Source organism: Lissotriton helveticus, chromosome 1_2, assembly GCF_964261635.1.
Source record: "Lissotriton helveticus chromosome 1_2, aLisHel1.1, whole genome shotgun sequence".
Lineage (NCBI taxonomy): Eukaryota > Metazoa > Chordata > Amphibia > Caudata > Salamandridae > Lissotriton > Lissotriton helveticus.
This window is the reverse complement of record NC_136058.1, coordinates 323753126-323773343: the sequence shown is the minus strand read 5'-3', so window position 1 is coordinate 323773343 and position 20218 is coordinate 323753126. Positions and strand designations below refer to the sequence as shown.

The following is a 20218-nucleotide window of genomic DNA, read 5'->3' as shown; positions in this document are numbered from 1 at the left end:
ATCAGAAAAAGCCATTTTGCGTTTGCAAATGGCCTGATTCTTCAGAGCAGCCTTCTTGCAACTGCAATGATAGTTCGTACATCTTGCACGTAGGCAGAGCTTTTAGGGAGAAATTAAATAGTTCCTACGTTGCACAAAAATGAAGTGCTTCAAACAAACACATACTTTGCATGCACAGAGAAGAGGTGGAATATATGTAAGACTGAAGACAGAGGTGAAATGAGAAATAGATTGACTGCTTCGCTGCCAAGTTTTATATGCCATTTCTTCAGTGCAATACAAGAAAGCACCAAACAGTATAACAAAGTTGTCAATTGGTTTCATAGTCCATTCCCTTTGTTTAGTGCTATGAAAGGAAGAGCCGAATTCCAAAATTGATCAATGATGTTTCAGAAATTTCCCAAAGGGAATAACAAGCCGAGTGTTAAAAACTGCATTTACTCACAGGTTTTGAGCAGGAAACACTGAAATGCTATTAAAGTGCAATATCCAAGGGCACACTGACTCTGTTAAAGATGATCCAAATGGAATTGATGAAAAGTCCCAATTGCAAACAACAGAATCAAAATAGTGTGAGGGGACACCCGGATTTGAACCAGGGACCTCTTGATCTGCAGTCAAATGCTCTACCACTGAGCTACATACCCAGCATTTCAGGAAAATCGGAATGACAAAATATGAGTACATCATGAAAGAGTGTGAGGATCATACTAAGTTGTGCCAGAAAGTACAACCTTGAAACTGTAGAACAGGAGAAGTAGTCCTTAATATTATTTATTAAAGGAAAACTGGATCATTTAAAAAACAGATTTATTTGTTTCATTGTTATTTTATTTGAATAGGCAGTGGTACATAGAACCAATGCCTCTACATACAATGATTGTTTTGAAACATTCTTAAAGGGGAAGAGGTTTTTACGGGACACCTTATCATTTGAGGATTGGTTACCACAATCACGGAGATGGTGATGAAGTATGATTGTTTTGGGCCAAATTATGGTGGAAAAACATTTCGACGTACCACTACAATTCGGTATTTGGAAGGTACACCCAAACACCCCTTTCGAATACCTTCCATTTAATACATCAGAAAAAGCCATTTTGCGTTTGCAAATGGCCTGATTCTTCAGACCAGCCTTCTTGCAACTGCAATGATAGTTCGTACATCTTGCACGTAGGCAGAGCTTTTAAGGAGAAATTAAATAGTTCCTACGTTGCACAAAAATGAAGTGCTTCAAACAAACACATACTTTGCATGCACAGAGAAGAGGTGGAATATATGTAAGACTGAAGACAGGTGAAATGAGAAATAGATTGACTGCTTCGCTGCCAAGTTTTATACGCCATTTCTTCAGTGCAATACAAGAAAGCACCAAACAGTATAACAAAGTTGTCAATTGGTTTGATAGTCCATTCCCTTTGTTTAGTGCTATGAAAGGAAGAGCCAAATTCCAAAATTGATCAATGATGTTTCAGAAATTTCCCAAAGGGAATAACAAGCCGAGTGCTAAAAACTGCATTTACTCACAGGTTTTGAGCAGGAAACACTGAAATGCTATTAAAGTGCAATATCCTAGGGAACACTGACTCTGTCGAAGATGATCCAAATGGAATTTATGAAAAGTCTAAATTACAAACAACAGAATCAAAATAGGGTGAGGGGACACCCGGATTTGAACCAGGGAACTCTTGATCTGCAGTCAAATGCTCTACCACTGAGCTATATCACCAGCTTTTCAGTAAAATCAGAATGACAAAATATCAGTACATCATGAAAGAGTGAGTGGATCATACTAAGTTGTTCCGGAAAGTACAACCTTGAAACTGTGGAACAGGAGAAATAGTCCTTAATATTATTTATTAAAGGAAAACTGGATCATTTAAAAACAGATATTTGTTTCATTGTTATTTTATTTGAATAGGCAGTGGTACATAGAACCAATGCCTCTACATACAATGATTGTTTTGAAACATTCTGAAAGGGGAAGAGGTTTTTACGGGTCACCTTATCATTTGAGGATTGGTTACCACAATCACTTAGATGGTGATGAAGTATGATTGTTTTGGGCCAAATTATGGTGGAAAAACATTTCTACGTACCACTACAATTCGGTATTTGGAAGGTACACCCAAACACCCCTTTCGAATACCTTCCATTTAATACATCAGAAAAAGCCATTTTGCGTTTGCAAATGGCCTGATTCTTCAGACCAGCCTTCTTGCAACTGCAATGATAGTTCGTACATCTTGCACGTAGGCAGAGCTTTTAAGGAGAAATTAAATAGTTCCTACGTTGCACAAAAATGAAGTGCTTCAAACAAACACATACTTTGCATGCACAGAGAAGAGGTGGAATATATGTAAGACTGAAGACACAGGTGAAATGAGAAATAGATTGACTGCTTCGCTGCCAAGTTTTATACGCCATTTCTTCAGTGCAATACAAGAAAGCACCAAACAGTATAACAAAGTTGTCAATTGGTTTCATAGTCCATTCCCTTTGTTTAGTGCTGTGAAAGGAAGAGCCGAATTCCAAAATTGATCAATGATGTTTCAGAAATTTACCAAAGGGAATACCAAGCATAGTGTTAAAAACTGCATTTCCTCACAGGTTTTAAGCAGGAAACATTGAAATGCTATTAAAGTGCAATATCCAAGGGAACACTGACTCTGTCAAAGATGATTCAAATGGAATTGATGAAAAGACCCAATTACAAACAACAGAATCAAAATAGGGTGAGGGGACACCCAGATTTGAACCAGGGACCTCTTGATCTGCAGTCAAATGCTCTACCACTGAGCTATATCCCCATCTTTTAAGTAAAATCAGAATGACAAAATATCAGTACATCATGAAAGAGTGTGAGGATCATACTAAGTTGTGCGAGAAAGTACAACCTTGAAACTATGGAACAGGAGAAGTAGTCCTTAATATTATTTATTAAAGGAAAACTGGATCATTTAAAAACCAGATACTTGTTTCATTGTGATTTTATTTGAATAGGCAGTGGTACATAGGACCAATGCCTCTACATACAATGATTGTTTTGAAACATTCTTAAAGGGGAAGAGGTTTTTACGGGACACCTTATCATTTGAGGATTGGTTACCACAATCACTGAGATGGTGATGAAGTATGATTGTTTTGGGCCAAATTATGGTGGAAAAACATTTCTACGTACCACTACAATTCGGTATTTGGAAGGTACATCCAAACAACCCTTTCGAATACCTTCCATTTAATACATCAGAAAAAGCCATTTTGCGTTTCCAAATGGCCAGATTCTTCAGACCAGCCTTCTTGCAACTGCAATGATAGTTCGTACATCTTGCAAGTAGGCAGAGCTTTTAAGGAGAAATTAAATGGTTCCTACGTTGCACAAAAATGAAGTGCTTCAAACAAACATATACTTTGCATGCACAGAGAAGAGGTGGAATATATGTAAGACTGAAGACAGAGGTGAAATGAGAAATAGATTGACTGCTTCGCTGCCAAGTTTTATACGCCATTTCTTCATTGCAATACAAGAAAGCACCAAACAGTATAACAAAGTTGTCAATTGGTTTCATAGTCCATTCCCTTTGTTTAGTGCTATGAAAGGAAGAGCCGAATTCCAAAATTGATCAATGATGTTTCAGAAATTTACCAAACGGAATACCAAGCAGAGTGTTAAAAACTGCATTTCCTCACAGGTTTTAAGCAGGAAACATTGAAATGCTATTAAAGTGCAATATCCAAGGGAACACTGACTCTGTCAAAGATGATTCAAATGGAATTGATGAAAAGACCCAATTACAAACAACAGAATCAAAATAGGGTGAGGGGACACCCAGATTTGAACCAGGGACCTCTTGATCTGCAGTCAAATGCTCTACCACTGAGCTATATCCCCAGCTTTTGAGAAAAATCAGAATGACAAAATATCAGTACATCATGAAAGAGTGTGAGGATCATACTAAGTTGTGCCAGAAAGTACAACCTTGAAACTATGGAACAGGAGAAGTAGTCCTTAATACTATTTATTAAAGGAAAACTGGATCATTTAAAAAACAGATTTATTTTCTTTCATTGTTATTTTATTTGAATAGGCAGTGGTACATAGAACCAATGCCTCTACATACAATGATTGTTTTTAAACATTCTTAAAGGGGAAGAGGTTTTTACGGGACACCTTTTCATTTGAGGATTGGTTACCACAATCACGGAGATGGTGATGAAGTATGATTGTTTTGAGCCAAATTATGGTGGAAAAACATTTCTACGTACCACTACAATTCGGTATTTGGAAGGTACACCCAAACACCCCTTTTGAATACCTTCCATTTAATACATCAGAAAAAGCCATTTTGCGTTTGCAAATGGCCTGATTCTTCAGACCAGCCTTCTTGCAACTGCAATGATAGTTCGTACATCTTGCACGTAGGCAGAGCTTTTAAGGAGAAATTAAATAGTTCCTACGTTGCACAAAAATGAAGTGCTTCAAACAAACACATACTTTGCATGCACAGAGAAGAGGTGGAATATATGTAAGACTGAAGACAGGTGAAATGAGAAATAGATTGACTGCTTCGCTGCCAAGTTTTATACGCCATTTCTTCAGTGCAATACAAGAAAGCACCAAACAGTATAACAAAGTTGTCAATTGGTTTCATAGTCCATTCCCTTTGTTTAGTGCTATGAAAGGAAGAGCCGAATTCCAAAATTGATCAATGATGTTTCAGAAATTTCCCAAAGGGAATAACAAGCCGAGTGCTAAAAACTGCATTTACTCACAGGTTTTGAGCAGGAAACACTGAAATGCTATTAAAGTGCAATATCCTAGGGAACACTGACTCTGTCGAAGATGATCCAAATGGAATTTATGAAAAGTCCCAATTACAAACAACAGAATCAAAATAGGGTGAGGGGACACCCGGATTTGAACCAGGGAACTCTTGATCTGCAGTCAAATGCTCTACCACTGAGCTATATCCCCAGCTTTTCAGTAAAATCAGAATGACAAAATATCAGTACATCATGAAAGAGTGTGAGGATCATACTAAGTTGTGCCAGAAAGTACAACCTTGAAACTGTGGAACAGGAGAAGTAGTCCTTAATATTATTTATTAAAGGAAAACTGGATCATTTAAAAAACAGATTTATTTGTTTCATTGTTATTTTATTTGAATAGGCAGTGGTACATAGGACCAATGCCTCTACATACAATGATTGTTTTGAAACATTCTTAAAGGGGAAGAGGTTTTTACGGGACACCTTATCATTTGAGGATTGGTTACCACAATCACAGAGATGGTGATGAAGTATGATTGATTTAGGCCAAATTATGGTGGAAAAACATTTCTAAGTATCACTACAATTCGGTATTTGGAAGGTACACCCAAAACCCCTTTCGAATACCTACCATTTAATACAACAGAAAAAGCCATTTTGCGTTTGCAAATGGCCTGATTCTTCAGACCAGCCTTCTTGCAACTGCAATGATAGTTCGTACATCTTGCACGTAGGCAGAGCTTTAAAGGAGAAATTAAATAGTTCCTACGTTGCACAAAAATGAAGTGCTTCAAACAAACACATACTTTGCATGCACAGAGAAGAGGTGGAATATATGTAAGACTGGAGACACAGGTGAAATGAGAAATAGATTGACTGCTTCGCTGCCAAGTTTTATACGCCATTTCGTCAGTGCAATACAAGAAAGCACCAAACAGTATAACAAAGTTGTCAATTGCTTTCATAGTCCATACCCTTTGTTTAGTGCTGTGAAAGGAAGAGCCAAATTACAAAATTGATCAATGATGTTTCAGAAATTTCCCAAAGGTAATAACAAGCAGAGTGTTAAAAACTGCATTTACTCACAGGTTTTGAGCAGGAAACACTGAAATGCTATTAAAGTGCAATATCCTAGGGAACACTGACTCTGTCAAAGATGATCCAAATGGAATTGATGAAAAGTCCCAATTACAAACAACAGAATCAATATAGGGTGAGGGGACACCCGGATTTGAACCAGGGACCTCTTGATCTGCAGTCAAATGCTCTACCACTGAGCTATATCCCCAGCTTTTAAGTCAAATCAGAATGACAAAATAACAGTACATCATGAAAGAGTGTGAGGATCATACTAAGTTGTGCCAGAAAGTACAACCTTGAAACTGTGGAACAGGAGAAGTAGTCCTTAATATTATTTATTAAAGGAAAACTGGATCATTTAAAAACAGATTTATTTGTTTCATTGTTATTTTATTTGAATAGGCAGTGGTATATAGGACCAATGCCTCTACATACAAGGATTGTTTTGAAACATTCTTAAAGGGGAAGAGGTTTTTACGGGACACCTTATCATTTGAGGATTGGTTACCACAATCACTGAGATGGTGATGAAGTATGATTGTTTTGGGCCAAATTATGGTGGAAAAACATTTCTACTTACCACGACAAATCGGTATTTGGAAGGTACACCAAAACACCCCTTTCGAATACCTTCCATTTAATACATCAGAAAAAGCCATTTTGCGTTTGCAAATGGCCTGATTCTTCAGAGCACCCTTCTTGCAACTGCAATGATAGTTCGTACATCTTGCACGTAGGCAGAGCTTTTAAGGAGAAATTAAATAGTTCCTACGTTGCACAAAAATGAAGTGCTTCAAACAAACACATACTTTGCATGCACAGAGAAGAGGTGGAATATATGTAAGACTGAAGACAGAGGTGAAATGAGAAATAGATTGACTGCTTCGCTGCCAAGTTTTATATGCCATTTCTTCAGTGCAATACAAGAAAGCACCAAACAGTATAACAAAGTTGTCAATTGGTTTCATAGTCCATTCCCTTTGTTTAGTGCTATGAAAGGAAGAGCCGAATTCCAAAATTGATCAATGATGTTTCAGAAATTTCCCAAAGGGAATAACAAGCCGAGTGTTAAAAACTGCATTTACTCACAGGTTTTGAGCAGGAAACACTGAAATGCTATTAAAGTGCAATATCCAAGGGAACACTGACTCTGTTAAAGATGATCCAAATGGAATTGATGAAAAGTCCCAATTACAAACAACAGAATCAAAATAGTGTGAGGGGACACCCGGATTTGAAACAGGGACCTTTTGATCTGCAGTCAAATGCTCTACCACTGAGCTACATACCCAGCATTTCAGGAAAATCGGAATGACAAAATATGAGTACATCATGAAAGAGTGTGAGGATCATACTAAGTTGTGCCAGAAAGTACAACCTTGAAACTGTAGAACAGGAGAAGTAGTCCTTAATATTATTTATTAAAGGAAAACTGGATCATTTAAAAAACAGATTTATTTGTTTCATTGTTATTTTATTTGAATAGGGAGTGGTACATAGAACCAATGCCTCTACATACAATGATTGTTTTGAAACATTCTTAAAGGGGAAGAGGTTTTTACGGGACACCTTATCATTTGAGGATTGGTTACCACAATCACGGAGATGGTGATTAAGTATGATTGTTTTGGGCCAAATTATGGTGGAAAAACATTTCGACGTACCACTACAATTCGGTATTTGGAAGGTACACCCAAACACCCCTTTCGAATGCCTTCCATTTAATACATCAGAAAAAGCCATTTTGCGTTTGCAAATGGCCTGATTCTTCAGACCAGCCTTCTTGCAACTGCAATGATAGTTCGTACATCTTGCACGTAGGCAGAGCTTTGAAGGAGAAATTAAATAGTTCCTACGTTGCACAAAAATGAAGTGCTTCAAACAAACACATACTTTGCATGCACAGAGAAGAGGTGGAATATATGTAAGACTGAAGACAGGTGAAATGAGAAATAGATTGACTGCTTCGCTGCCAAGTTTTATACGCCATTTCTTCAGTGCAATACAAGAAAGCACCAAACAGTATATCAAAGTTGTCAATTGGTTTCATAGTCCATTCCCTTTGTTTAGTGCTATGAAAGGAAGAGCCGAATTCCAAAATTGATCAATGATGTTTCAGAAATTTCCCAAAGGGAATAACAAGCCGAGTGCTAAAAACTGCATTTACTCACAGGTTTTGAGCAGGAAACACTGAAATGCTATTAAAGTGCAATATCCTAGGGAACACTGACTCTGTCGAAGATGATCCAAATGGAATTTATGAAAAGTCCCAATTACAAACAACAGAATCAAAATAGGGTGAGGGGACACCCGGATTTGAACCAGGGAACTCTTGATCTGCAGTCAAATGCTCTACCACTGAGCTATATCCCCAGCTTTTCAGTAAAATCAGAATGACTAAATATCAGTACATCATGAAAGAGTGTGAGGATCATACTAAGTTGTGCCAGAAAGTACAACCTTGAAACTGTGGAACAGGAGAAGTAGTCCTTAATATTATTTATTAAAGGAAAACTGGATCATTTAAAAACAGATTTATTTGTTTAATTGTTTTTTTATTTGAATAGGCAGTGGTACATACGACCAATGCCTCTACATACAAGGATTGTTTTGAAACATTCTTAAAGGGGAAGAGGTTTTTACGGGACACCTTATCATTTGAGGATTGGTTACCACAATCAGTGAGATGGTGATGAAGTATGATTGTTTTGGGCCAAATTATGGTGGAAAAACATTTCTACGTACCACTACAATTCGGTATTTGGAAGGTACACCCAAACACCCCTTTCGAATACCTTCCATTTAATACATCAGAAAAAGCCATTTTGCGTTTGCAAATGGCTTGATTCTTCAGACCAGCCTTCTTGCAACTGCAATGATAGTTCGTAAATCTTGCACGTAGGCAGAGCTTTTAAGGAGAAATTAAATAGTTCCTACGTTGCACAAAAATGAGGTGCTTCAAACAAACACATACTTTGCATGCACAGAGAAGAGGTGGAATATATGTAAGACTGAAGACAGAGGTGAAATGAGAAATAGATTGACTGCTTCGCTGCCAAGTTTTATATGCCATTTCTTCAGTGCAATACAAGAAAGCACCAAACAGTATAACAAAGTTGTCAATTGGTTTCATAGTCCATTCCCTTTGTTTAGTGCTATGAAAGGAAGAGCTGAATTCCAAAATTGATCAATGATGTTTCAGAAATTTCCCAAAGGGAATAACAAGCCGAGTGTTAAAAACTGCATTTACTCACAGGTTTTGAGCAGGAAACACTGAAATGCTATTAAAGTGCAATATCCAAGGGAACACTGACTCTGTTAAAGATGATCCAAATGGAATTGATGAAAAGTCCCAATTACAAACAACAGAATCAAAATAGGGTGAGGGGAGACCCGGATTTGAACCAGGGACCTCTTGATCTGCAGTCAAATGCTCTTCCACTGAGCTACATCCCCAGCTTTTCAGGAAAATCAGAATGACAAAATATGAGTACATCATGAAAGAGTGTGAGGATCATACTAAGTTGTGCCAGAAAGTACAACCTTGAAACTGTGGAACAGGAGAAGTAGTCCTTAATATTATTTATTAAAGGAAAACTGGATCATTTAAAAAACAGATTTATTTGTTTCATTGTTATTTTATTTGAATAGGCAGTGGTACATAGAACCAATGCCTCTACATACAATGATTGTTTTGAAACATTCTTAAAGGGGAAGAGGTTTTTATGGGACACCTTTTCATTTGAGGATTGGTTACCACAATCACGGAGATGGTGATGAAGTATGATTGTTTTGGGCCAAATTATGGTGGAAAAACATTTCGACGTACAACTACAATTCAGTATTTGGAAGGTACACCCAAACACCCCTTTTGAATACCTTCCATTTAATACATCAGAAAAAGCCATTTTGCGTTTGCAAATGGCCTGATTCTTCAGACCAGCCTTCTTGCAACTGCAATGATAGTTCGTACATCTTGCACGTAGGCAGAGGTTTTAAGGAGAAATTAAATAGTTCCTACGTTGCACAAAAATGAAGTGCTTCAAACAAACACATACTTTGCATGCACAGAGAAGAGGTGGAATATATGTAAGACTGAAGACACAGGTGAAATGAGAAATAGATTGACTGCTTCGCTGCCAAGTTTTATACGCCATTTCTTCAGTGCAATACAAGAAAGCACCAAACAGTATAAAAAAGTTGTCAATTGGTTTCATAGTCCATTCCCTTTGTTTAGTGCTGTGAAAGGAAGAGCCGAATTCCAAAATTGATCAATGATGTCTCAGAAATTTACCAAAGGGAATACCAAGCCGAGTGTTAAAAACTGCATTTACTCACAGGCTTTGAGCAGGAAACACTGAAATGCTATTAAAGTGCAATATCCAAGGGAACACTGACTCTGTCAAAGATGATCCAAATGGAATTGATGAAAAGTCCCAATTACAAACAACAGAATCAAAATAGGGTGAGGGGACACCAGGATTTGAACCAGGGACCTCTTGAGCTGCAGTCAATATAGCGCTACCACTGAGCTATATCCCCAGCTTTACAGTAAAATCAGAATGACAAAATATCAGTACATCATGAAAGAGTGAGTGGATCATACTAAGTTGTTCCGGAAAGTACAACCTTGAAACTGTGGAACAGGAGAAATAGTCCTTAATATTATTTATTAAAGGAAAACTGGATCATTTAAAAACAGATATTTGTTTCATTGTTATTTTATTTGAATAGGCAGTGGTACATAGAACCAATGCCTCTACATACAATGATTGTTTTGAAACATTCTGAAAGGGGAAGAGGTTTTTACCGGTCACCTTATCATTTGAGGATTGGTTACCACAATCACTTAGATGGTGATGAAGTATGATTGTTTTGGGCCAAATTATGGTGGAAAAACATTTCTTTGTACCACTACAATTCGGTATTTGGAAGGTACACCCAAACACCCCTTTCGAATACCTTCCATTTAATACATCAGAAAAAGCCATTTTGCGTTTGCAAATGGCCTGATTCTTCAGACCAGCCTTCTTGCAACTGCAATGATAGTTCGTACATCTTGCAGAGCAGAGCTTTTAAGGAGAAATTAAATAGTTCCTACGTTGCACAAAAATGAAGTGCTTCAAACAAACACATACTTTGCATGCACAGAGAAGAGGTGGAATATATGTAAGACTGAAGACACAGGTGAAATGAGAAATAGATTGACTGCTTCGCTGCCAAGTTTTATACGCCATTTCTTCAGTGCAATACAAGAAAGCACCAAACAGTATAACAAAGTTGTCAATTGGTTTCATAGTCCATTCCCTTTGTTTAGTGCTGTGAAAGGAAGAGCCGAATTCCAAAATTGATCAATGATGTTTCAGAAATTTACCAAAGGGAATACCAAGCAGAGTGTTAAAAACTGCATTTCCTCACAGGTTTTAAGCAGGAAACATTGAAATGCTATTAAAGTGCAATATCCAAGGGAACACTGACTCTGTCAAAGATGATTCAAATGGAATTGATGAAAAGACCCAATTACAAACAACAGAATCAAAATAGGGTGAGGGGACAGCCAGATTTGAACCAGGGACCTCTTGATCTGCAGTCAAATGCTCTACCACTGAGCTATATCCCCATCTTTTAAGTAATATCAGAATGACAAAATATCAGTACATCATGAAAGAGTGTGAGGATCATACTAAGTTGTGCGAGAAAGTACAACCTTGAAACTATGGAACAGGAGAAGTAGTCCTTAATATTATTTATTAAAGGAAAACTGGATCATTTAAAAACCAGATATTTGTTTCATTGTGATTTTATTTGAATAGGCAGTGGTACATAGGACCAATGCCTCTACATACAATGATTGTTTTGAAACATTCTTAAAGGGGAAGAGGTTTTTACGGGACACCTTATCATTTGAGGATTGGTTACCACAATCACTGAGATGGTGATGAAGTATGATTGTTTTGGGCCAAATTATGGTGGAAAAACATTTCTACGTACCACTACAATTCGGTATTTGGAAGGTACATCCAAACAACCCTTTCGAATACCTTCCATTTAATACATCAGAAAAAGCCATTTTGCGTTTCCAAATGGCCAGATTCTTCAGACCAGCCTTCTTGCAACTGCAATGATAGTTCGTACATCTTGCAAGTAGGCGGAGCTTTTAAGGAGAAATTAAATGGTTCCTACGTTGCACAAAAATGAAGTGCTTCAAACAAACATATACTTTGCATGCACAGAGAAGAGGTGGAATATATGTAAGACTGAAGACAGAGGTGAAATGAGAAATAGATTGACTGCTTCGCTGCCAAGTTTTATACGCCATTTCTTCAGTGCAATACAAGAAAGCACCAAACAGTATAACAAAGTTGTCAATTGGTTTCATAGTCCATTCCCTTTGTTTAGTGCTATGAAAGGAAGAGCCGAATTCCAAAATTGATCAATGATGTTTCAGAAATTTACCAAACGGAATACCAAGCAGAGTGTTAAAAACTGCATTTCCTCACAGGTTTTAAGCAGGAAACATTGAAATGCTATTAAAGTGCAATATCCAAGGGAACACTGACTCTGTCAAAGATGATTCAAATGGAATTGATGAAAAGACCCAATTACAAACAACAGAATCAAAATAGGGTGAGGGGACACCCAGATTTGAACCAGGGACCTCTTGATCTGCAGTCAAATGCTCTACCACTGAGCTATATCCCCAGCTTTTCAGTAAAATCAGAATGACAAAATATCAGTACATCATGAAAGAGTGTGAGGATCATACTAAGTTGTGCCAGAAAGTACAACCTTGAAACTATGGAACAGGAGAAGTAGTCCTTAATACTATTTATTAATGGAAAACTGGATCATTTTAAAAACAGATTTATTTGTTTCATTGTTATTTTATTTGAATAGGCAGTGGTACATAGAACCAATGCCTCTACATACAATGATTGTTTTTAAACATTCTTAAAGGGGAAGAGGTTTTTACGGGACACCTTTTCATTTGAGGATTGGTTACCACAATCACGGAGATGGTGATGAAGTATGATTGTTTTGGGCCAAATTATGGTGGAAAAACATTTCTACGTACCACTACAATTCGGTATTTGGAAGGTACACCCAAACACCCCTTTCGAATACCTTCCATTTAATACATCAGAAAAAGCCATTTTGCGTTTGCAAATGGCCTGATTCTTCAAACCAGCCTTCTTGCAACTGCAATGATAGTTCGTACATCTTGCACGTAGGCAGAGCTTTTAAGGAGAAATTAAATAGTTCCTACGTTGCACAAAAATGAAGTGCTTCAAACAAACACATACTTTGCATGCACAGAGAAGAGGTGGAATATATGTAAGACTGGAGACACAGGTGAAATGAGAAATAGATTGACTGCTTTGCTGCCAAGTTTTATACGCCATTTCTTCAGTGCAATACAAGAAAGCACCAAACAGTATAACAAAGTTGTCAATTGCTTTCATAGTCCATTCCCTTTGTTTAGTGCTGTGAAAGGAAGAGCCAAATTACAAAATTGATCAATGATGTTTCAGAAATTTCCCAAAGAGAACAACAAGCAGAGAGTTAAAAACTGCATTTACTCACAGGTTTTGAGCAGGAAACACTGAAATGCTATTAAAGTGCAATATCCAAGGGAACACTGACTCTGTCAAAGATGATCCAAATGGAATTGATGAAAAGTCCCAATTACAAACAACAGAATCAAAATAGGGTGAGGGGACACCCGGATTTGGACCAGGGACCTCTTGATCTGCAGTCAAATGCTCTACCACTGAGCTATATCCCCAGCTTTTCAGTAAAATCAGAATGACAAAATATCAGTACATCATGAAAGAGTGTGAGGATCATACTAAGTTGTGCCAGAAAGTACAACCTTGAAACTGTGGAACAGGAGAAGTAGTCCTTAATATTATTTATTAAAGGAAAACTGGATCATTTAAAAAACAGATTTATTTGTTTCATTTTTATTTTATTTGAATAGGCAGTGGTACATAGGACCAATGCCTCTACATACAATGATTGTTTTGAAACATTCTTAAAGGGGAAGAGGTTTTTACGGGACACCTTATCATTTGAGGATTGGTTACCACAATCACAGAGATGGTGATGAAGTATGATTGATTTAGGCCAAATTATGGTGGAAAAACATTTCTAAGTATCACTACAATTCGGTATTTGGAAGGTACACCCAAAACCCCTTTCGAATACCTTCCATTTAATACATCAGAAAAAGCCATTTTGCGTTTGCAAATGGCCTGATTCTTCAGACCAGCCTTCTTGCAACTGCAATGATAGTTCGTACATCTTGCACGTAGGCAGAGCTTTTAAGGAGAAATTAAATAGTTCCTACGTTGCACAAAAATGAAGTGCTTCAAACAAACACATACTTTGCATGCACAGAGAAGAGGTGGAATATATGTAAGACTGAAGACACAGGTGAAATGAGAAATAGATTGACTGCTTCGCTGCCAAGTTTTATACGCCATTTCTTCAGTGCAATACAAGAAAGCACCAAACAGTATAACAAAGTTGTCAATTGGTTTCATAGTCCATTCCCTTTGTTTAGTGCTGTAAAAGGAAGAGCCGAATTCCAAAATTGATCAATGATGTTTCAGAAATTTACCAAAGGGAATACCAAGCCGAGTGTTAAAAACTGCATTTACTCACAGGCTTTGAGCAGGAAACACTGAAATGCTATTAAAGTGCAATATCCAAGGGAACACTGACTCTGTCAAAGATGATCCAAATGGAATTGATGAAAAGTCCCAATTACAAACAACAGAATCAAAATAGGGTGAGGGGACACCAGGATTTGAACCAGGGACCTCTTGAGCTGCAGTCATTATAGCGCTACCACTGAGCTATATCCCCAGCTTTACAGTAAAATCAGAATGACAAAATATCAGTACATCATGAAAGAGTGAGTGGATCATACTAAGTTGTTCCGGAAAGTACAACCTTGAAACTGTGGAACAGGAGAAATAGTCCTTAATATTATTTATTAAAGGAAAACTGGATCATTTAAAAACAGATATTTGTTTCATTGTTATTTTATTTGAATAAGCAGTGGTACATAGAACCAATGCCTCTACATACAATGATTGTTTTGAAACATTCTGAAAGGGGAAGAGGTTTTTACGGGTCACCTTATCATTTGAGGATTGGTTACCACAATCACTTAGATGGTGATGAAGTATGATTGTTTTGGGCCAAATTATGGTGGAAAAACATTTCTTTGTACCACTACAATTCGGTATTTGGAAGGTACACCCAAACACCCCTTTCGAATACCTTCCATTTAATACATCAGAAAAAGCCATTTTGCGTTTGCAAATGGCCTGATTCTTCAGACCAGCCTTCTTGCAACTGCAATGATAGTTCGTACATCTTGCAGAGCAGAGCTTTTAAGGAGAAATTAAATAGTTCCTACGTTGCACAAAAATGAAGTGCTTCAAACAAACACATACTTTGCATGCACAGAGAAGAGGTGGAATATATGTAAGACTGAAGACACAGGTGAAATGAGAAATAGATTGACTGCTTCGCTGCCAAGTTTTATACGCCATTTCTTCAGTGCAATACAAGAAAGCACCAAACAGTATAACAAAGTTGTCAATTGGTTTCATAGTCCATTCCCTTTGTTTAGTGCTGTGAAAGGAAGAGCCGAATTCCAAAATTGATCAATGATGTTTCAGAAATTTACCAAAGGGAATACCAAGCAGAGTGTTAAAAACTGCATTTCCTCACAGGTTTTAAGCAGGAAACATTGAAATGCTATTAAAGTGCAATATCCAAGGGAACACTGACTCTGTCAAAGATGATTCAAATGGAATTGATGAAAAGACCCAATTACAAACAACAGAATCAAAATAGGGTGAGGGGACAGCCAGATTTGAACCAGGGACCTCTTGATCTGCAGTCAAATGCTCTACCACTGAGCTATATCCCCATCTTTTAAGTAATATCAGAATGACAAAATATCAGTACATCATGAAAGAGTGTGAGGATCATACTAAGTTGTGCGAGAAAGTACAACCTTGAAACTATGGAACAGGAGAAGTAGTCCTTAATATTATTTATTAAAGGAAAACTGGATCATTTAAAAACCAGATATTTGTTTCATTGTGATTTTATTTGAATAGGCAGTGGTACATAGGACCAATGCCTCTACATACAATGATTGTTTTGAAACATTCTTAAAGGGGAAGAGGTTTTTACGGGACACCTTATCATTTGAGGATTGGTTACCACAATCACTGAGATGGTGATGAAGTATGATTGTTTTGGGCCAAATTATGGTGGAAAAACATTTCTACGTACCACTACAATTCGGTATTTGGAAGGTACATCCAAACAACCCTTTCGAATACCTTCCATTTAATACATCAGAAAAAGCCATTTTGCGTTTCCAAATGGCCAGATTCTTCAGACCAGCCTTCTTGCAACTGCAATGATAGTTCGTACATCTTGCAAGTAGGCGGAGCTTTTAAGGAGAAATTAAATGGTTCCTACGTTGCACAAAAATGAAGTGCTTCAAACAAACATATACTTTGCATGCACAGAGAAGAGGTGGAATATATGTAAGACTGAAGACAGAGGTGAAATGAGAAATAGATTGACTGCTTCGCTGCCAAGTTTTATACGCCATTTCTTCAGTGCAATACAAGAAAGCACCAAACAGTATAACAAAGTTGTCAATTGGTTTCATAGTCCATTCCCTTTGTTTAGTGCTATGAAAGGAAGAGCCGAATTCCAAAATTGATCAATGATGTTTCAGAAATTTACCAAACGGAATACCAAGCAGAGTGTTAAAAACTGCATTTCCTCACAGGTTTTAAGCAGGAAACATTGAAATGCTATTAAAGTGCAATATCCAAGGGAACACTGACTCTGTCAAAGATGATTCAAATGGAATTGATGAAAAGACCCAATTACAAACAACAGAATCAAAATAGGGTGAGGGGACACCCAGATTTGAACCAGGGACCTCTTGATCTGCAGTCAAATGCTCTACCACTGAGCTATATCCCCAGCTTTTCAGTAAAATCAGAATGACAAAATATCAGTACATCATGAAAGAGTGTGAGGATCATACTAAGTTGTGCCAGAAAGTACAACCTTGAAACTATGGAACAGGAGAAGTAGTCCTTAATACTATTTATTAATGGAAAACTGGATCATTTTAAAAACAGATTTATTTGTTTCATTGTTATTTTATTTGAATAGGCAGTGGTACATAGAACCAATGCCTCTACATACAATGATTGTTTTTAAACATTCTTAAAGGGGAAGAGGTTTTTACGGGACACCTTTTCATTTGAGGATTGGTTACCACAATCACGGAGATGGTGATGAAGTATGATTGTTTTGGGCCAAATTATGGTGGAAAAACATTTCTACGTACCACTACAATTCGGTATTTGGAAGGTACACCCAAACACCCCTTTCGAATACCTTCCATTTAATACATCAGAAAAAGCCATTTTGCGTTTGCAAATGGCCTGATTCTTCAGACCAGCCTTCTTGCAACTGCAATGATAGTTCGTACATCTTGCACGTAGGCAGAGCTTTTAAGGAGAAATTAAATAGTTCCTACGTTGCACAAAAATGAAGTGCTTCAAACAAACACATACTTTGCATGCACAGAGAAGAGGTGGAATATATGTAAGACTGGAGACACAGGTGAAATGAGAAATAGATTGACTGCTTTGCTGCCAAGTTTTATACGCCATTTCTTCAGTGCAATACAAGAAAGCACCAAACAGTATAACAAAGTTGTCAATTGCTTTCATAGTCCATTCCCTTTGTTTAGTGCTGTGAAAGGAAGAGCCAAATTACAAAATTGATCAATGATGTTTCAGAAATTTCCCAAAGAGAACAACAAGCAGAGAGTTCAAAACTGCATTTACTCACAGGTTTTGAGCAGGAAACACTGAAATGCTATTAAAGTGCAATATCCAAGGGAACACTGACTCTGTCAAAGATGATCCAAATGGAATTGATGAAAAGTCCCAATTACAAACAACAGAATCAAAATAGGGTGAGGGGACACCCGGATTTGGACCAGGGACCTCTTGATCTGCAGTCAAATGCTCTACCACTGAGCTATATCCCCAGCTTTTCAGTAAAATCAGAATGACAAAATATCAGTACATCATGAAAGAGTGTGAGGATCATACTAAGTTGTGCCAGAAAGTACAACCTTGAAACTGTGGAACAGGAGAAGTAGTCCTTAATATTATTTATTAAAGGAAAACTGGATCATTTAAAAAACAGATTTATTTGTTTCATTTTTATTTTATTTGAATAGGCAGTGGTACATAGGACCAATGCCTCTACATACAATGATTGTTTTGAAACATTCTTAAAGGGGAAGAGGTTTTTACGGGACACCTTATCATTTGAGGATTGGTTACCACAATCACAGAGATGGTGATGAAGTATGATTGATTTAGGCCAAATTATGGTGGAAAAACATTTCTAAGTATCACTACAATTCGGTATTTGGAAGGTACACCCAAAACCCCTTTCGAATACCTTCCATTTAATACATCAGAAAAAGCCATTTTGCGTTTGCAAATGGCCTGATTCTTCAGACCAGCCTTCTTGCAACTGCAATGATAGTTCGTACATCTTGCACGTAGGCAGAGCTTTTAAGGAGAAATTAAATAGTTCCTACGTTGCACAAAAATGAAGTGCTTCAAACAAACACATACTTTGCATGCACAGAGAAGAGGTGGAATATATGTAAGACCGAAGACAGAGGTGAAATGAGAAATAGATTGACTGCTTCGCTGCCAAGTTTTATATGCCATTTCTTCAGTGCAATACAAGAAAGCACCAAACAGTATAACAAAGTTGTCAATTGGTTTCATAGTCCATTCCCTTTGTTTAGTGCTATGAAAGGAAGAGCCGAATTCCAAAATTGATCAATGATGTTTCAGAAATTTCCCAAAGGGAATAACAAGCCGAGTGTTAAAAACTGCATTTACTCACAGGTTTTGAGCAGGAAATACTGAAATGCTATTAAAGTGCAATATCCAAGGGAACACTGACTCTGTTAAAGATGATCCAAATGGAATTGATGAAAAGTCCCAATTACAAACAACAGAATCAAAATAGGGTGAGGGGACACCCGGATTTGAACCAGGGACCTCGTGATCTGCAGTCAAATGCTCTACCACTGAGCTACATCCCCAGCTTTTCAGGAAAATCAGAATGACTAAATATGAGTACATCATGAAAGAGTGTGAGGATCATACTAAGTTGTGCCAGAAAGTACAACCTTGAAACTGTGGAACAGGAGAAGTAGTCCTTAATATTATTTATTAAAGGAAAACTGGATCATTTAAAAAACAGATTTATTTGTTTCATTGTTATTTTATTTGAATAGGCAGTGGTACATAGAACCAATGCCTCTACATACATTGATTGTTTTGAAACATTCTTAAAGGGGAAGAGGTTTTTACGGGACACCTTATCATTTGAGGATTGGTTACCACAATCACGGAGATGGTGATGAAGTATGATTGTTTTGGGCCAAATTATGGTGGAAAAACATTTCGACGTACCACTACAATTCGGTATTTGGAAGGTACACCCAAACACCCCTTTCGAATACCTTCCATTTAATACATCAGAAAAAGCCATTTTGCGTTTGCAAATGGCCTGATTCTTCAGACCAGCCTTCTTGCAACTGCAATGATAGTTCGTACATCTTGCACGTAGGCAGAGCTTTTAAGGAGATATTAAATAGTTCCTACGTTGCACAAAAATGAAGTGCTTCAAACACACACATACTTTGCATGCACAGAGAAGAGGTGGAATATATGTAAGACTGGAGACACAGGTGAAATGAGAAATAGATTGACTGCTTCGCTGCCATGTTTTATGCGCCATTTCTTCAGTGCAATACAAGAAAGCATCAAACAGTACAACAAAGTTGTCAATTTCTTTCATAGTCCATTCCCTTTGTTTAGTGCTGTGAAAGGAAGAGCCAAATTACAAAATTGATCAATGATGTTTCAGAAATTTCCCAAAGGGAATACCAAGCCGAGTGTTAAAAACTGCATTTACTCACAGGTTTTGAGCAGGAAACACTGAAATGCTATTAAAGTGCAATATCCTAGGGAACACTGACTCTGTCAAAGATGATCCAAATGGAATTGATGAAAAGTCCCAATTACAAACAACAGAATCAAAATAGGGTGAGGGGACACCCGGATTTGAACCAGGGACCTCTTGATCTGCAGTCAAATGCTCTACCACTGAGCTATATCCCCAGCTTTTCAGTAAAATCAGAATGACAAAATATCAGTACATCATGAAAGAGTGCGAGGATCATACTAAGTTGTGCCGGAAAGTACAA

At 37.4% G+C, this 20218-nt stretch overlaps 11 non-coding genes across 11 annotated transcripts; all 11 read right to left on the bottom strand.

Moving 5' to 3' along the window:
* Positions 1–2738: 2738 nt before the first annotated feature.
* On the bottom strand, positions 2739–2810 carry TRNAC-GCA (transfer RNA cysteine (anticodon GCA)). The gene has a single exon. It is a non-coding gene; the product is annotated as a tRNA-Cys (tRNA).
* Positions 2811–3820: 1010 nt separating this feature from the next.
* Positions 3821–3892, bottom strand: TRNAC-GCA (transfer RNA cysteine (anticodon GCA)). The gene has a single exon. It is a non-coding gene; the product is annotated as a tRNA-Cys (tRNA).
* Positions 3893–4903: 1011 nt separating this feature from the next.
* TRNAC-GCA (transfer RNA cysteine (anticodon GCA)) lies at positions 4904–4975 on the bottom strand. The gene has a single exon. It is a non-coding gene; the product is annotated as a tRNA-Cys (tRNA).
* A 1011-nt stretch (positions 4976–5986) lies between these two features.
* On the bottom strand, positions 5987–6058 carry TRNAC-GCA (transfer RNA cysteine (anticodon GCA)). Its single transcript has one exon. It is a non-coding gene; the product is annotated as a tRNA-Cys (tRNA).
* A 2093-nt stretch (positions 6059–8151) lies between these two features.
* Positions 8152–8223, bottom strand: TRNAC-GCA (transfer RNA cysteine (anticodon GCA)). Its single transcript has one exon. It is a non-coding gene; the product is annotated as a tRNA-Cys (tRNA).
* A 4257-nt stretch (positions 8224–12480) lies between these two features.
* TRNAC-GCA (transfer RNA cysteine (anticodon GCA)) lies at positions 12481–12552 on the bottom strand. Its single transcript has one exon. It is a non-coding gene; the product is annotated as a tRNA-Cys (tRNA).
* A 1012-nt stretch (positions 12553–13564) lies between these two features.
* TRNAC-GCA (transfer RNA cysteine (anticodon GCA)) lies at positions 13565–13636 on the bottom strand. Its single transcript has one exon. It is a non-coding gene; the product is annotated as a tRNA-Cys (tRNA).
* Positions 13637–16809: 3173 nt separating this feature from the next.
* On the bottom strand, positions 16810–16881 carry TRNAC-GCA (transfer RNA cysteine (anticodon GCA)). The gene has a single exon. It is a non-coding gene; the product is annotated as a tRNA-Cys (tRNA).
* A 1012-nt stretch (positions 16882–17893) lies between these two features.
* Positions 17894–17965, bottom strand: TRNAC-GCA (transfer RNA cysteine (anticodon GCA)). The gene has a single exon. It is a non-coding gene; the product is annotated as a tRNA-Cys (tRNA).
* Positions 17966–18976: 1011 nt separating this feature from the next.
* Positions 18977–19048, bottom strand: TRNAC-GCA (transfer RNA cysteine (anticodon GCA)). Its single transcript has one exon. It is a non-coding gene; the product is annotated as a tRNA-Cys (tRNA).
* A 1012-nt stretch (positions 19049–20060) lies between these two features.
* TRNAC-GCA (transfer RNA cysteine (anticodon GCA)) lies at positions 20061–20132 on the bottom strand. The gene has a single exon. It is a non-coding gene; the product is annotated as a tRNA-Cys (tRNA).
* Positions 20133–20218: the final 86 nt, after the last annotated feature.